The sequence below is a fragment of the Paroedura picta genome, chromosome 3, assembly GCF_049243985.1.
Source record: "Paroedura picta isolate Pp20150507F chromosome 3, Ppicta_v3.0, whole genome shotgun sequence".
NCBI lineage: Eukaryota > Metazoa > Chordata > Lepidosauria > Squamata > Gekkonidae > Paroedura > Paroedura picta.
Window position 1 is genome coordinate 43,821,201 of NC_135371.1, and position 15,343 is coordinate 43,836,543.

The 15,343-nt window shown below is 45.7% G+C and overlaps 1 pseudogene; it reads right to left on the reverse strand.

Moving 5' to 3' along the window:
• Nucleotides 1–6,597: 6,597 nt before the first annotated feature.
• Nucleotides 6,598–15,134, reverse strand: LOC143831157 (V-type proton ATPase subunit E 1-like; annotated as a pseudogene).
• Nucleotides 15,135–15,343: the final 209 nt, after the last annotated feature.

The following is a 15,343-nucleotide window of genomic DNA, read 5'->3' on the forward strand; positions in this document are numbered from 1 at the left end:
GGCTTCTTCCCGCGGCTGCGGCGGCCGCTGCTGCTGCTGGGTCACAGCCAAGTGCAAGCCGCGGGATCTGCAGGGGAAGAGAGGGCCGCCGTTCGGGTCACAGCGCCCGCACAACTCCGCGCACCTCGCCCAGCCCGCCTACTGCACACGTGCGGCTTTGCGAGCGACCCTGCGCGAAACGGCCATGACGCGCACCCCCTGCGGCAGAGGTTAAATACCCCGGGAGGGGCGGAGCCCAGCAGGCAGCGCAACCCGGGCGGTGGAAGTGCTGCCCCCTGTCGGAGATGCCAGACAGCCCATCCCGTCTAGGAGGTTTCCCTTGCTTCCGCCCACCTAATTTGGCTGCCCCCCCCCCACACACACACACACACTGTTGCTTACCGAGATGATAGATTCAGGTGGGACGCCGTGTTGGTCTGGAGCAGGAGGCCAAAGTTTGAGTCCAGTGGCACCTTTAAGACCAACAAAGTTGTATTCAAGGTATGAGCTTGGGTCAGATATCTGAGGAAGAGGCGCATGCACAAAAAAGCTTATCCCTTGAATAAATATCCTTGGGTCTTAAAGGTGTCACTGCAGTCAGACTTCGTCATACTTTACTGCTGCCCAAAGGCATGAGTAAAAATGATAACATAAAAAGAAACACTCCAGACAAGACAACTTTGTTTACAAAGGTACGTTTATGATAAATACTCGTGATACGGAGATCTGAAGAATGCATTTGATGAGACTTCTGTGCCTCTCAGCCATCAACCAGTTCCTGATTTGCTGTGTGTTTCTTGGGTAAAGGCCTTGGGGAGAATAATAAAATCAGGGATTTGTCAGGGCAGAGTGAGCAGTATAAGCAACTCTGCTGTACTGGCTGTCAGAAGCTATTTCAAGTGGAGAAAAAGGCTTGTCTCCAATCCCTTTGCCTCAGGATTCGCAGATATGCTTCTTGTTAAGAATCCCTGGCCTGATCAAAAGTGAATCACACCTGTGAAACAGCCACTGTTTTTTTTCCCTGACTGTTAGGGACGCTACCAAAAAAAAATCATGAACCACTGGCCAGAGGGATCTAAAAAGGCTGTTGCTGGGCAGGCCTTCTGTAGAAAAAGAGACCAGATCTTATTTCAAAGATCTGGGTTAAAAGTGGGCTTGCTAAGCTTAAGACCACAGCTTTATGCAACCAAGTACTGGTCTGCAGTCTCCTTAAATGTGGGATCAGATCACTACCTTTTTTTGAGACAGAGGTCCTGTGCTAGGGTGCAAACTTCAGGTGGCAACTGGAGATCTCCCACTATTACAGTTGATCTTCGGACATCCAAGATCAGTTCCCTGGAGTTCCTTTAGAATGGTGGACTTTATGGTGCCATATTCTGATGAGGACTTTACTCTCTCCCATTCCCCAATGCTCCACCCCTCCAAATCTCCCAATCAGAACTGGCAACCCTATCCCATGACTTTAACAGCTGTTGCAAGTACACATTTGGTAAGGGAAGCCTTTCCCACTCTTCCATCCACATACAGAGAATGGCAACTCTTTTCATGTCTGCCTATAATGCTCTGCAGCTGTCAGTAGCACTGGAGTCCTGCCAGAAAAGAAAGTTGTTCAACCTGGGGTAGTAATAGGCAAAGGTGACCCCTGTAGCTTTGTGGGAGAAAGCATTCATGACAAACTGGAAGCCCTTGGTTCACGTTCAGCTAAGCCATAAACATGATCGTGACTCTGCCAGAATCTCAGAGTTGATGCCTGAATTTTACCTTCTTGGCTGGTTGTAAACAGACCAAAATGCTTAAAATCATAGAGTTGGAAGGGATCTACAAGGTCATCTAGTCCAACCCCTTGCTCAATGCAGGAACTCACAATGACCTGCCCTCCCACACACAATCTGCCTGAGTCGATAAAATCAACATTTCTATCGCCTCTGCTTAAAAATTTCCAAAGGAGGAGAACTCACCACTTCCCGAGAAAGCCTGTACCACTGAGGAACTGCTCTGACTGTCAGGAACTTCTTCCGGATGTTTACCTGAAAATTCTTTTGAACTAATTTTAACCCATTGCTTCTGACCCTCGGAGGCAACAGAAAACAACTCTGCTCCATCTTCTATAGCAGCGGCTCCCACTATCAGGGGTGGAAGGGAGAGGGACCACTAGCAGTGGTGGAAGGGAGAGGGCAGCCCAGGAACACTGCACACACGCAGAAGCTCTGTGCAAATGTGCATGCGCCACCGGCATGCCAGCAGGTGCAAACGCGCCTGCATGGAGCTCTGTGCAAGTGCATTTGTGCCCGCCAGCATGCCGGTGGCCATGCCTCCCTCCACACAGCGCAGCGTTCGCCAGGCCTTTAACAAAGGCCTGGCAAGCGCCGCACTGCAGGGGGGGTGGGAGATGCCTCCTTCTCCTCCGCCGCGGCCTGGTGGCAAGGCTTTTACGGCCCGCCACCAGGCTGCGGACCGGGGGTAGATGACCACTGTTACGACAGCCCTTCAAGTATTTGAAGATGGTTATCATATCACCTCTTAGTCATCTTCTCTCCAGGCTAAACAAACCAAGCTCTCTCATCCTTTCCTCTTACAACATGGTCTCCAAACCCCTCACCATCTTTGTAACCCTTCTCTGGACACATTCAAGTTTCTCTACATCTTTCTTCAGTTGTGGTGCCCAAAACTGAACACAGTAATCCAAGTGAGGTCTAACCAGAGTTGAGTAAAGTAGTAACATCACCTCATGTAATGTGGACACTATAAGTCTTTTAATGCAACCCCAAATCTCATTTGCCCTTTTAGCTACCAAGTCACACTGCTGACTCATGTTCTGTGTATGGTCTACTAAGACCCCGAGATCCTTTTCACACGTACTACTGCCAAGACAAGTCTCACTCATCCAATAGTGATGCCTTTGATTTTTCCTGCCTAAGTGCAGAATGTTACATTTTTCACTATTAATTTTAGCCCAATTTTCCAGTCTGTCAAGATCAGTCTTCTGCAGGAACAGAGGAGGTGGAGGTGCAGGGGAGACCAGGCAGAGGAGAACGTGCCTGGTGGCCCATGGTCTTCATGCATGCAGGAGAAGATGCCAATTCCTGGATCCTGCCAAGATCAAGGATCAGTCAACTGAGTTTTAGGTGTTGCTGGTTCAACAGCTGTCTATCAACAGCTTGTGCTTAGTTCTGGTCAGCTCCTGGTCAGCTCCTGCCGGAGTTTATCTGGCTTTTGAGAAATGGAACATACAGAACCAATGGAACAGAGCAAAAAGAGCAGGTGGAATCACAGAGCATGTGGAATCCTCCAAGGTATCATAAACAGCAATATGCTCTAGGACTGTAGTAGTAGGAGGACGAGGACGAGGACGAGGACGACGACACCCTGTGGGGTGGATGAGGCTGAGAGAGCCCTGATATTCCTGCTCAGTCAGAACAGTTTTCTCAGTGCCGTGGCGAGCCCAAGGTCACCCAGCTGGCTGCATGTGGGACAGCGCAGAGTCGAACCTGGCATGCCAGATTAGAAGTCTACATTCTTAACCACTACACCAAACTGGCTCTCAAGTCTACTCTCATGTAGAACAAAGTGCATGTTGCATCTCCTGTGAGTTACGGTAGTGTTAAGACAAACCAGTCATCTTCAGAAGCCAGCTTGGTGTAGTAGGAAAGAGTGAGAGCCTCTAATCTGAAAAACCAGGCATGATTCCCCACTCCTCCTCCACAGGAAGCCAGCTGGGTGACCTTGGGCCAGACACAGTTCTCTCAGAGCTCTCTCAGCCTCACCTGCCTCACGGGGGGTTTGTTATGGGGAGAGGAAGTGACTGTAGGCTGCTTTGAAGACCCCTTCAGGTATTAAAAAGCAGAAACGCAGTTCTTCTTTTCATTAAATATCCCCACCGTTGGAGGCTAGATGGGTCGCAACCCAATAAAGGGTTTTCCTGGCTGTGGCACATAAACTTTGGCACTCCCTCACTGGGGAGAGTCATCTGGTTTCTTCAATCAGTGTCCTTTGCTAGCAGGGGAAGATTTTTCAGTTTCATTTGGCATACCTCCAATAATGGCTATTGTTCTCCTCCCTGGTTCTAGTGTTGTTTATATTTTTTTTATATTCACTGCCTTGGAGACCCTGATCAGGTAGAAAGATGACATCAGACCGTTTTAAATAAAATAAAAACATCTAGGCTGAGAAAGCTAATGACAACTGTCTTACACATACTGTGGTATTACCATTTTCTGGTCACTACTCTGATATGATCTGGAGGCTGCATAGGGGAACCCACGCTGCACATTACTGCAGAGTGAAGAGATTCCCCACACTCCAGGGACATGCCATGGAGATGATTATCATTTTAATGATCCCTAAAGTCCAATAAGAGGGGTTTGAGGGTGAGTTTTATTGATTGTATGAATCTCTGCAATGGAATGGAGGAGCAGATCATGAGGAAAGTCTCTCATTCTTCTAAACAATTATAATAATCCCTAATAATAACTGCTAGATACAGCAGTTTAAAACCTTTAAAACCAATGTACAAGAAAACACTAAAGCCAGTGAAGCATCTCCTATCATCATGTTACTCTATCAGGAGCAAAGAGGTTTCTCCAACATTCCCTCTCTGATGCAACTAAAAATGGTCAAATTAGGTTTACAATGAAAGGCTCAAACATATGCTTCAATAGGCATATAGGAGCTGCTTAAATTTTGATGGATATGATATGATATAGTGATTTTTATCTTTAAAAATTGTTTCTCAGTGTTGTAATCTTATTCCGTCTTTTCAGTGGATATAAGCCACCACCTTGATGACTCCTGCATTGATAAGGCAGAATAAACATATTGTCTTAAAGAAATACTTTCTCTCATAAACCTCCAAGTGGAAGTTCGTCATCACAGGTACTCCTCTGCAGCTGGAGAACAGCAGTATTGTCAAAAATGTTTGTGAATATCTTTATGAGCCAACAAAAGCCATCTGTAACGGAATGCTGCTAAGTAAAAAAAAAGAAAAAAGCCTTTTTGGTTAGAGTGAAAAGATTACAAGTTGTTCTATGTCTGGATGTGTTAATAAGGGCAATGGCCTCTAAACTTCCTGTTCTGTCAGAAATTTCCTGTGTAATGTTGGGTTAGTCACTAACAGAGCAATCTTTCCATGACTTCTGCCTCTGTCTTTTTCTGTGACTATTTCATCAACCACCATAAAGAAATTATGAGCCATCAGCAAGACTGTTTATGCACTGGATGTTTCATGCTGGACTGCAGGCTGGAGTTTTAGTTGTGGCAGGTTGCCCCACCTCTTCCTGCTCCCACACGGGGGAGCATTTTGGCCTGGTGCACCTCATCCACTCCCTATTTGTGCTCCTGCATGAGAGCTGGGGCAGTGAAGTTCCCAGTGCATAAACGGTCCAATGGATGCTGCAGTACATTACTGTCATAGAGCTGAGTGGCCAGGCCTATATCCAGTTCATAGAATTATAGAGTTGGAAGGGACCTCATAACCCCCTGCACAATGCAGGAACTCACAACTACCTGCCTACTCACAGTGACCCCAGTTTCATGTCCAAATGATCCCCTCCCCACCAAAAATCTCCAGAATCCAACCTGGCTTGGAGGAAAATCACCTACCATCCCACAGCAGAACTTAACAATTCCCTGGGTATGCAAGAAAGGGTCACAAGAGACAAACACTGGAACACAGTAATCCAAGTGAAGTCTAACCAGAGCAGAGTAAAGTGGTAACATCACCTCATGTGATGTGTACACGATACTTCTTTTAATAAAGCCCAAAATCCTGTTTGCTTCTTTAGCTACCAAGTCACACTGCTGACATGTTCAGCATATGGTCTACTAAGACCCCCAGATCCTTTTTACACATACTACTGCCAAGACAAGTCTCACCCACCCTATGGTGATGCAGAACTTTACATTTTTTGCTATTAAAATTAATTTAATTTAATGTAATTAAATTCACAATATTCATGTCACTTTTGAAACTAAGGCACGGTCAGAATAGCTCCAGCAACTTCAGTATATGATGTTTTTCAGTAAGCCTCCAGAAGCCCTTCCATGAACTTAAAACATATTAGTAGGAGCATTAATTGCATTTTCTAGCTAACCACTGAATCTCTGGGAAGAGCAATGCCCATGAAATGCCCCCTGAGCTTATTTAACACATTTGTTTATTTTAACAAACAAATTACAGGTTTTGCTTTTATATATGTTGAAGACACATAAACAGATCCTAAGTTAGGTGCTGATTATGGCACCATGAATTGCAGCAATTCAAGAAACATATGTGCTCTGTTTGATCCAAATATGGACGAAGCTGCAGGTAAGCAACATGGGATGATGACAGACCTTGAGGAGTTAAGCAACACTCAACCAATGATTCCTGTTGGTACTAAGTCAACCAAATGCCTCACTCTTTGTATCACATACCATTGCTCTGGAAAGAGAGCTCTTTCATCCTCTTAGCACAGCAGATATGCAAATAATAATAATAATAATAATTTAACCGAAGAACTTACACAAGACAACATAATACTGGACTGAATACATTTTAAAGGGGGTTGTTTATTGTTAGTGATGCCCAGTCATCCCCATTCATTATGGCAGCAGAAGAGGTTCCACTCTGCCTCATAGCACTTAGACCATGAATTTCATGTTGTTGTTGGCACCAAAGAGCACTATTTGAATACCTGGCATCATCTGCTGGGTAGTCAGGTCCAGCCATGTTTTCACAGTATTGAAAACTTTGATTGTATAGGCTTAATTTAGATTTCCCCCACTATGACTACCAGCAGGAACATATCCTGGTCAACATATTTTTGCTAGCAACAGATGGTCTTCTGGACCTCATTTTTTGTGAAGGTAAGATCCTACTTTCAGCAACAGTCATTCTAGGTTCAATTAAATTATAAAAGTCCCTGTAGAACCAGCCCAGCCAACAGTGTTTGGTACCTGGCAATATCCTTCACAAATTTAACTTCACTCAAGCAAATCTGTAATCAAATCCTCGCTTGCTTTGAGAAACTTCAGCTGTACCTGATTCATCAGGTTGGACATCTAAATTTTCTTCTGCTGTTCAATTTTCTCACAGTAGTCCATGATCTTCAGCCTCTTTGTTTGAACAAGGTGGTGTTTCCCAATGTTGAATTCTTCTCTGGCCTTTGAATGTATTTCTTCCACCTTTTCACTGGCTTCAGTGGAAGCCATCATGTGCTTGATCTGTTTCTGGCATCACTGAATGCCATGGCAAAGAAGGAGAAGGATGTCGCACAAGAGACAGATGGAGAAGCAAAGGGAGGCAACATATCTGCTCCAAGTCCAAGGTGTTTGTTATGACACTTGAGGGGGAAAGGGGAGGAGAAGGATTAACCAACAGCAACTAGAATGTGTCACAGGGGCCCATTATGCACGGCCGCCGAAACGGCGATTTCGGGTCACATGGAAAACGCGGAGGGGGAAGACGCGACGCACACCGGTTATGCACGGGGCGGGGCGCGACGGCGGCAAAACCCAGAGTAACCGATTATGCACGCGGCGATCCGGGCGCCGCTTCTGGTTGCGCCACGGTTACCCGGAAGCTGCGCTTTCTTCCGCGTTTCACTGACGCGGCTTTTTCGGTGGCATGCACCGAAGCTGCAGCCGGTTGCAGCCGGCTCCGTGCGTTATCCGTGATTTTAGTCGCCGCCATTCCACCCCGAATGTGCGCTAAAACCCCCGTGCATAATGGGTCAGGGAGAAGCCAACTTCAGGTTCTGTCACTTGGACATTTGACTATGGAGATGATTTCTCAAAGACCAAAGGAATCAGAATTTTTTATAGCCAGTTGTGATGGTCTAGCGGTGGCTGCCTTCTAGATAATGTCAAATATCTACAGGTAGGCAGGATCGAAATAACAGAACACACACTTTTCAAAACAAAGAAACTAAATTTAATATATGGTATTCCCATTCTTTGCTTATTAGAAGAGCAGCAAGCCAAACTAACAAGCCCCAGAGCTGGTTGTGATGTGACATTTTTGTGGGTTTCAAACTTTGAGAAAGCGGAAATACAAGTAGGATTTAGTAGTATAATTCCCTGGAATTTCCATCCTGGTGCTCAGCTCTGCCAAGTTCATTTTTTATCTCCCTCCAGCAATCAATGAGATACAAATCTGAAGGACATCACTGGCCCCAAGCAATCCATCTGCAACAGTCCCAGAACAATCTCAATGTCTCCCAGGTGATTCTCATAATTTGTACAATTAAATGAATGATGCATACATAGCGGCAAGAACAGGGGAGCCTGTTGAAATCACTCTGCAGACTTGTACAATCATAGGGCTACTTGGTACAGTTCCATTAGGGTTACCAACCTCCAGGTGGCACCTGGAGATCTTCCAACTGATCTCCAGATGACCAAGTTCAGTTCTCCTGAACAAAATGGGTACTCTATGGCATTATACCCTGCTGAGGTCCTTCTCCTCTCCACCCCCCCCATTTCCAAGCTCCACCCCCAAATCCCAGGTATTTTCAGCCCAGAGCAGGTAACCCTAAATTCAATCCTAACTGGATGAAATGCAATCAGAATGGTAACCAATCTATATACCAATCAATAGTGTAGAGAGGGGCTCTCAACTAGCCATAATATTAACCTTTATTGCCAGTTGGAGAGGTAGGAACCCAGAGCTCTTTAGCATTTGCCAGGGAATACCAACAGTGAGTTGCAGGGGGAAATCCAATCATTGCCCCCATTGGTTACCCCTGCTTTCTCAAAGCAGGAGGGAGAATGATCTGTTTTCTGTCTAGTTAGTATAACTCCTGTATGCTTTTAATGGCCTCCTGAGCATACAAATAGAAAGAGAGGATATAAATTTCACAAATAAAACAGAACAATAAATACATAGGGTAAAGGATATTGAGAGAGGGAAATGCTGAAGTTGCCCCAGGAACACAAAGAGGAATGTTTTATGTGAGATTTTGTGGAGGAGGCAGTGCAATTTCTACAGTAACTTTTATCAGTGTGCTGTAGTATGCCTCTTGATTTTCTGCAGTCATCATGATATTTCCAAATCGGAGTGTGTAATTTGTTTGGAAGGTTTTTGTTGTGTATGTGGACTAATAGAGACTTGTGAGCTTGGAGCCAGAAAGAGGAATCGGGGCCTGTTAGCTAGGGTTCACTGAGACACAGGATCTCACCTGCTATTGGACATTATTATGGACCTATTAGAGGCTTCGCTTCCTCCCTTCCCCACACTCCATCCTCCTCAGGCACCATTCCGAGATCTCTAGGAATTCCCCAACCCAGAGTCGGCAGCCACAGTGGACTACGGTGTGCCAATGGCTTCAGAATATCTACATTATTCTAACTCAGCCATAAACTCAGTGGGAAACAACAGCCAAATCAATATTGTTTAGCCTCTGTTCCCCTCTTGTAAACTGAGGGAAATAACCTACTAAATGGACAATTTCATCTGATCCATAGACTTTCCATTCCCCCCTTTTCTCAGGCACGCATACATTTCTGTATTCTGGAACATTTTACAGTAGTAGAAAAGGCGCCCAATAACTAGGTCCTTTACGACTCTGGCAGTATGTTTTCTCAATCCATTGGGAATTCCTATCCGGGTTTGACTAAAACATAGCAACAGTTCTATGAATATTCAGTGAATGGGAGAGAAAAGCAAAGCCTTGTGAAGTCCCAGCATTAGCTACAGCATGAATGCTTGCCCTTTGGTCTGCAAAACCTTGTGAGGTTAACCTGATAGCTATTATCTCTGCTTCTCCTTGAGGCTCCGTTTATAAGATATTTAAACGTCTTAACTTTGGATAAAGGTTAATTAGAAATGCCATTCAGTAGCCGAATGCCTACATGGCACCGCAGCCAGGGCCCAGTGTCTCCGTCACCACCGCTGACCTGCTACAGACACAGCGTGTAGTCAAAGGGAGTCACTAGCCGTCAGAGTTTGTCAAGAGGCCAGTCCAAAGTCCAGATACCAGTTAGTCCAAACTCACGGCATCAAGGGGAAATCCAAAGGGGAAATCCAAAACACAGGCTGAAGTCCAAGATGGGAGAATCAATTCACTATACAGTAACTAATGAATGTTACTTCCATGCTGCCAGTTCCTTGCTGGCTGCTCTTAACAACATGTTCAGCTCCTGCCAGCCATCTCAAGCCTGCTCCTGCAACCACTTATCCTCATTGCTGACAGAGAGCCGGTGCTGAACAGTCAATCTGGCACTGGTCCTGCAGCTCCTCTCTTATTTTTCTCCTATGTTGTTCCTGAGGCTCCGGTGATAGAGGAGGTGAACTGGCCAGCAGATGACTCTCTGTTGCCCACTCAGGGCTGAGGGGCTGTAAGGCCATTGTGGATCCATGTCTGGCTGCCTCCTCCAGAGGGTATCTCTGTTTCTGGCTATTGGTTCAGATCAGGTCTGCTGGTTGCCCCTGAGGATTCCTCTTCATCACTTGACTGGTCCACGACACCCTCCTAACACCCTTTGACAAGGGCTCTGCAGTTCCCTCCCCCTCAACGGTAGAAGCTGGCATATCCCCCACAACTCACAAAATGCTGCTCTTTAAAGTAGTATTGGGTGGTAGGTAGTGCTGGAAAAGACCATTGTTTTCAGTGTATTTTCTTTTTTTAATCCACTTGGTTTAGGGCAGTGGTTCCTAAGCCCCGGTCCGGGGACCGGTCCCCGTCCATAGATCAGTTGGTACTGGCCCGCAGCTCCTCCTCATCCTCCTCCCAGGCTGCTGCCTCGGGGGCTGCCCTGCCACTCTGCCGCTAGCTCACCTTTGGTGCTCTCCAGCGGCGGCCATGGATGGCGCTCCCCCTCGGCGTGGCATTGAGCAGCTGCTGCTGGCAGTGCCCTCCATTGGGCAATGGGAAGTCAGGGGCGCCGGTGAGAAAGCAAGTGGAGCAGGGGCTCAGGTGGCAGCAGAGGCCCTCAGCAAAAGACTACCCCCCCCCCCGGGGCCTCAGTAAAATTGTCAAGCGTTGACTGGTTCCTGGTGATAAAAAGGTTGGGGACCACTGGTTTCTGGTTCAGTAAAATGCTATATTAGAGAGGTTTGATTTAATGATTCCATCCCCCCCCCATCTATTTCAATGGGGAATGTAATTCTAGCTGTAGCTTCCATCTCCACCCAGATCCTACAATGCAAGTGGGATGGGATTCTCTGGGAATATACCTCTCACGCCAAAACCCTTCCCTTTCAAATTCCAAGCAGATAGAAGAACCTATCCCTGCTTTATAGGCACAGTCGCCAGAAGGGGAGCAAATAAAACCAAGAAAACATGTAGCATGGTAGCACATTGTCTATCAGGCATAGAGTGGCTGGGTCCCCTTTGGCCACCTGTGGGAGATAAAGGGGGGTAGGGTTGCCAGACATAGAAGATTAGGGGATGAAGACTGGGGAGGACAGGGACCTCACTGGAGTACAATGCCTTGGAGTCCAACCTCCACCATCCATTTTCTCCTGGAAACCTGATCTCTGTAGTCTGGCAATGAGCTATAATCCCCATCCCAGCTGGAGACTGACATCCCTAGTCAGGCATCACAGCATACCCGCTCTGCGCCATCATGCAAGTGGGGTTTTACTGTGGGGGGTTTACTGTTGTAACCCGCTGGGAGCCAGTTTGCTGCGAGCAGCGGTTAAAAAATCAAATAAATAAATAAATAAAATTAAAAAGAGATCCAAGAAAGGCACAGTTTGCAGATCTATTGCCCAACCCCTCTGCCTGCTTGTGACATCAGTGTCTGGTTTCGGTCTCTCCCTTTCCTTAAGGGTGGAACTACAGTCCTGCAATTCCGGGCAAAGGTTTTGTTCTGTTTTTCCTGAATGGAATCATGCTGTACACTCTCTCTCTCTCTCTCTCTCTCTCTCTCTCTCTCTCTCTCTCTGTGACTGATTTTAGTGTGTGCGTATCCTTGAAAGAAGATGGCAGGGACTGTCCGGCATCTGGAGGGAAGAGGAAGCGTAGCACCCTCAGTCTGCAGCCCAGCCTGTGATTATTTATTATTGAGCAATAGTATTGGGATCATTATTAGTATTGATAATAATGAGCCATTTTTTAAAAAAGGTTAGATCAGTTACAAAGCAAACAACAAAAGAGGAGAAACAAGCTCAAGCCCAAATCTTCCCATTTGTGTCAAAAGCTTGACCCTTCTGACACAAATTGGATCAGTTACTTTCCATGCGAACATCCCTTGTGAATAATATGTGAGAGTATTTGCAGACTTTTGATACAAATTATCCCAATTGCTGTTCCTTATGGAACATCCATTCTGGAGCTCGGTGTACAGGTAACTCAGTTAAGGGTGATTTTCTTCATGTGAACCATCTTGCTTATCAATATGAGAGCTGCAGCATTGTAGGGGGCAGCCTGTTGGCCCCCTTGCTCCATAGAGCTGGGTTGGACCTCCAGTGAACAGAAATATGCACATGGTTCTGCAGCTGCTGCAATCACACAACTTATGGCTGCTTGGAGATGTGGAGGTGCCCTTGCCATTATGCATAAGACAGACCAACTATACCAACCATATCCTTTAGTTGAAAACGGAGTCAGGATTTGTCTCCAAAAGCTGGCTATGAGTGCCATTAACATTTGCTTGTAAACTGAATTTGAATGCTCGTTAACAATGAACACATGTTCTAAGTTGTGTTTTCATCAGGAGACACTGAAATAAAACATACATTGAAACATGCATCCAAAATCTGCCGGAATATCTTCTCAGTACTGTATATTATTACAAGCGAACAAGCACACAGAGAAAGCCTTGGCTGTATATTTTATGACCAAACGTTTGTGTATATGTGTACATTACACACATATGTATTTCAACACTATAGTCAACATTAGATCCTGTTCCTTTTTGTTTGATTTCTAGGGCAAACACTGAGAAGGAATGTTTTCTCATCATTCCCCCCATGTATTGCATAATTTAAATGTTTATCTAGTTACAGACCTAGAGGGCATTTTCCACTATGGCTTTCCTGTTTCTTTTTTGAAATGATGCTTGTGAGATGTGTTGTGAGTGTGTGATGCACCATCAAGTTGCAGCCAACGTATGGCAAGGGGCTTTCAAGGCAGGAGAGCAGCAGAGGCGGTGTGCCTTTCTCTTTCTCTGCCACGTCTTCCTTGGTGGTCTCCCTTCCAACCCTGTTCAGCTTCTGAGACCAGTCGAGGTCCAGTTATAACATGCCACCTCCCTCCTGTGAGATGCAGTATTTTAATTATACAATATTTTTCTAGTGTTAGCATATAGCAACAGGGCCATGTTCCCTTAATAATAGCAGATTTCCTCCATGGCCTCACTGGTCAGAATATAATGGGTCAAGGTTCTTGCACATCCTGCTGGGCTGCTGGCATGTATTTAGACTAGAGGAGACCTCCAATACACTGGCCAGATTCACTAAGCATAAACTATCACGGTGGTAGATGTTTACCCAGCTTATGCTTGAAATACTCCCATTTATAGTTTACAAAGTTAGCTGCCTGTTTTTTGTTGCCCAGCTGCCATTCAAGAGAGCAGGTTTCTCTAGAGTAAAGCTAACTTCTCTGGTAGAATTGTCGTGTTATGATTTTTACAAGACTCCATCATGCCTTGACATGCCTCAGAAAGTTAATGCTTCGTCACAATGCTGGTTGAGATCCAGATGTTAGGCTATATGTAAATACCATCAAGTTGTCACCACCTTATGGTGACCCCAGTAAGAGGCTTTCAAAGTAAGTGAGAAGTGGAAGTAGTTTCCTCTGCAGAGACTTCCTGTCCGAATACCGTGGGCCACCAAGAGAGGGTTGGAAGACAAAATTCAGAGGGCCCCAGTCAGTCAGAGGGCTCTGAAAGCCAGGGTCATGCTGCACTCAGCTGAATGGCTTCCTAATTGTTTTCTGTTTGATACAGTAGAAAAGAGCAAGAGTCCAGTATTACCTAACAACATTTATGGCACTTAATGAGCTTTCGTGGGACACCACCCAGTTCTTTTTGATGGAGTTCATGCTGCAGCCACTAGGGGTGCAGGGGAGTCACAGGATAAAGACTTGCCTTTTTGCAAAACTGAAGCAAACTTGATTAATGGATCAGCCTAAGCACATCAAGCAAGCTTGAAGTGAAGTAAAACAAGCATGCATGACTGACAGCTGCTGACAGCCTGCAGCCTGCTAATAAGGTTGTTGTTCAAAAGTGATATTTCTCAAGATGAAGATTATAGCCTAGCTTCTGGGGGGAAAGGACTGTGTCCATGCTTGGCTCTTGTGGCTCTTTCTTGCATGCCCAAGGAAATGCTAATTGCCACTCTGGGGTCAGGAGGTGAATTTCATCCAGGTCAGGGGTTCTATTGGGGAAGGGCGTGGAGTTGGGGGTCACTGTGGGTGGGCAGGTAGTGGGATTTTACTCCATTCTGCAAGGGGTTGGAATAGATTACCCTGGAGGTCCCTTCCAACTCTATGATTCTGTGATTTCCAGCTTGTCCTTTTTTAAGAGGATAGCAATGGACCGACTGAACACTTGACACACAAACACAAAGCATTTATTTAACTGAATTTGTGCCTTTAGTTCTGTTTCTATTCACAGTCAGATTTATATAATCTGTACATGTTGGAGTTTTTTGAAATTTTTGCTAAACTGAAGTTTCTGTTCTTGCCTTAGCTCTACCAACATACTAGCTTTGCAAGTGGAAATGACCTGAAGAGGCAAGCATCTGGCTGTATAGATTCCAGCTGATGGTTTTTGGTGGTCAATTTCATTCCCATCCCCTCAATTCTCTAATTGTCACCCAAGATTTGATATGATGGGTGATGCCATGAAATGGCTAACATGCTGTTTGTTTTCTTACGTATTGCCATCAAGGTGCATAATGATAGAAAAGTCTAATACTCAGCACAGGGAAGGACAAACAAGGCAATGAAGAAGATGGATATAATGATAAATATGGGGGGAAATATAAATTCTGTTATACTGGGCTAGCATTTGACTAAGCTAAAAGCCTCCAGGGGGCACTGCATGCTAGAGCTAAAAGCTTGTTCCCACCTAGGGACCATGTGATCCTGTACAGCAGCACCCCCTCTACCTTCAGTTCCTCTTTGGTCACCAATGGAGAAAGTCATGGTTTTGGAGTCTCTAACTACAACCGCGAGGATTTTTTTCTTCCCAATTTGTTGAAGCTGTGTTGGCTTCAGAGTCTCTTCCATAGCTCAGAAGGCCCTTTTAAAGAAATGCTCCCAGTGACCGATTATGCACAGGGCAGAAAGGCCAGGCTGGTGGCAACAGGGCACCGGGGCTAATCCCTGCATATGCACGATTTTGCCATCAGCCTGTCCACCTCCTGGCCCTGGCCCGAATCAAAGCCTTGGATAGCCAATGGCAAGGGAATGTGGATTCTTCCTTTTCCATGGACCGT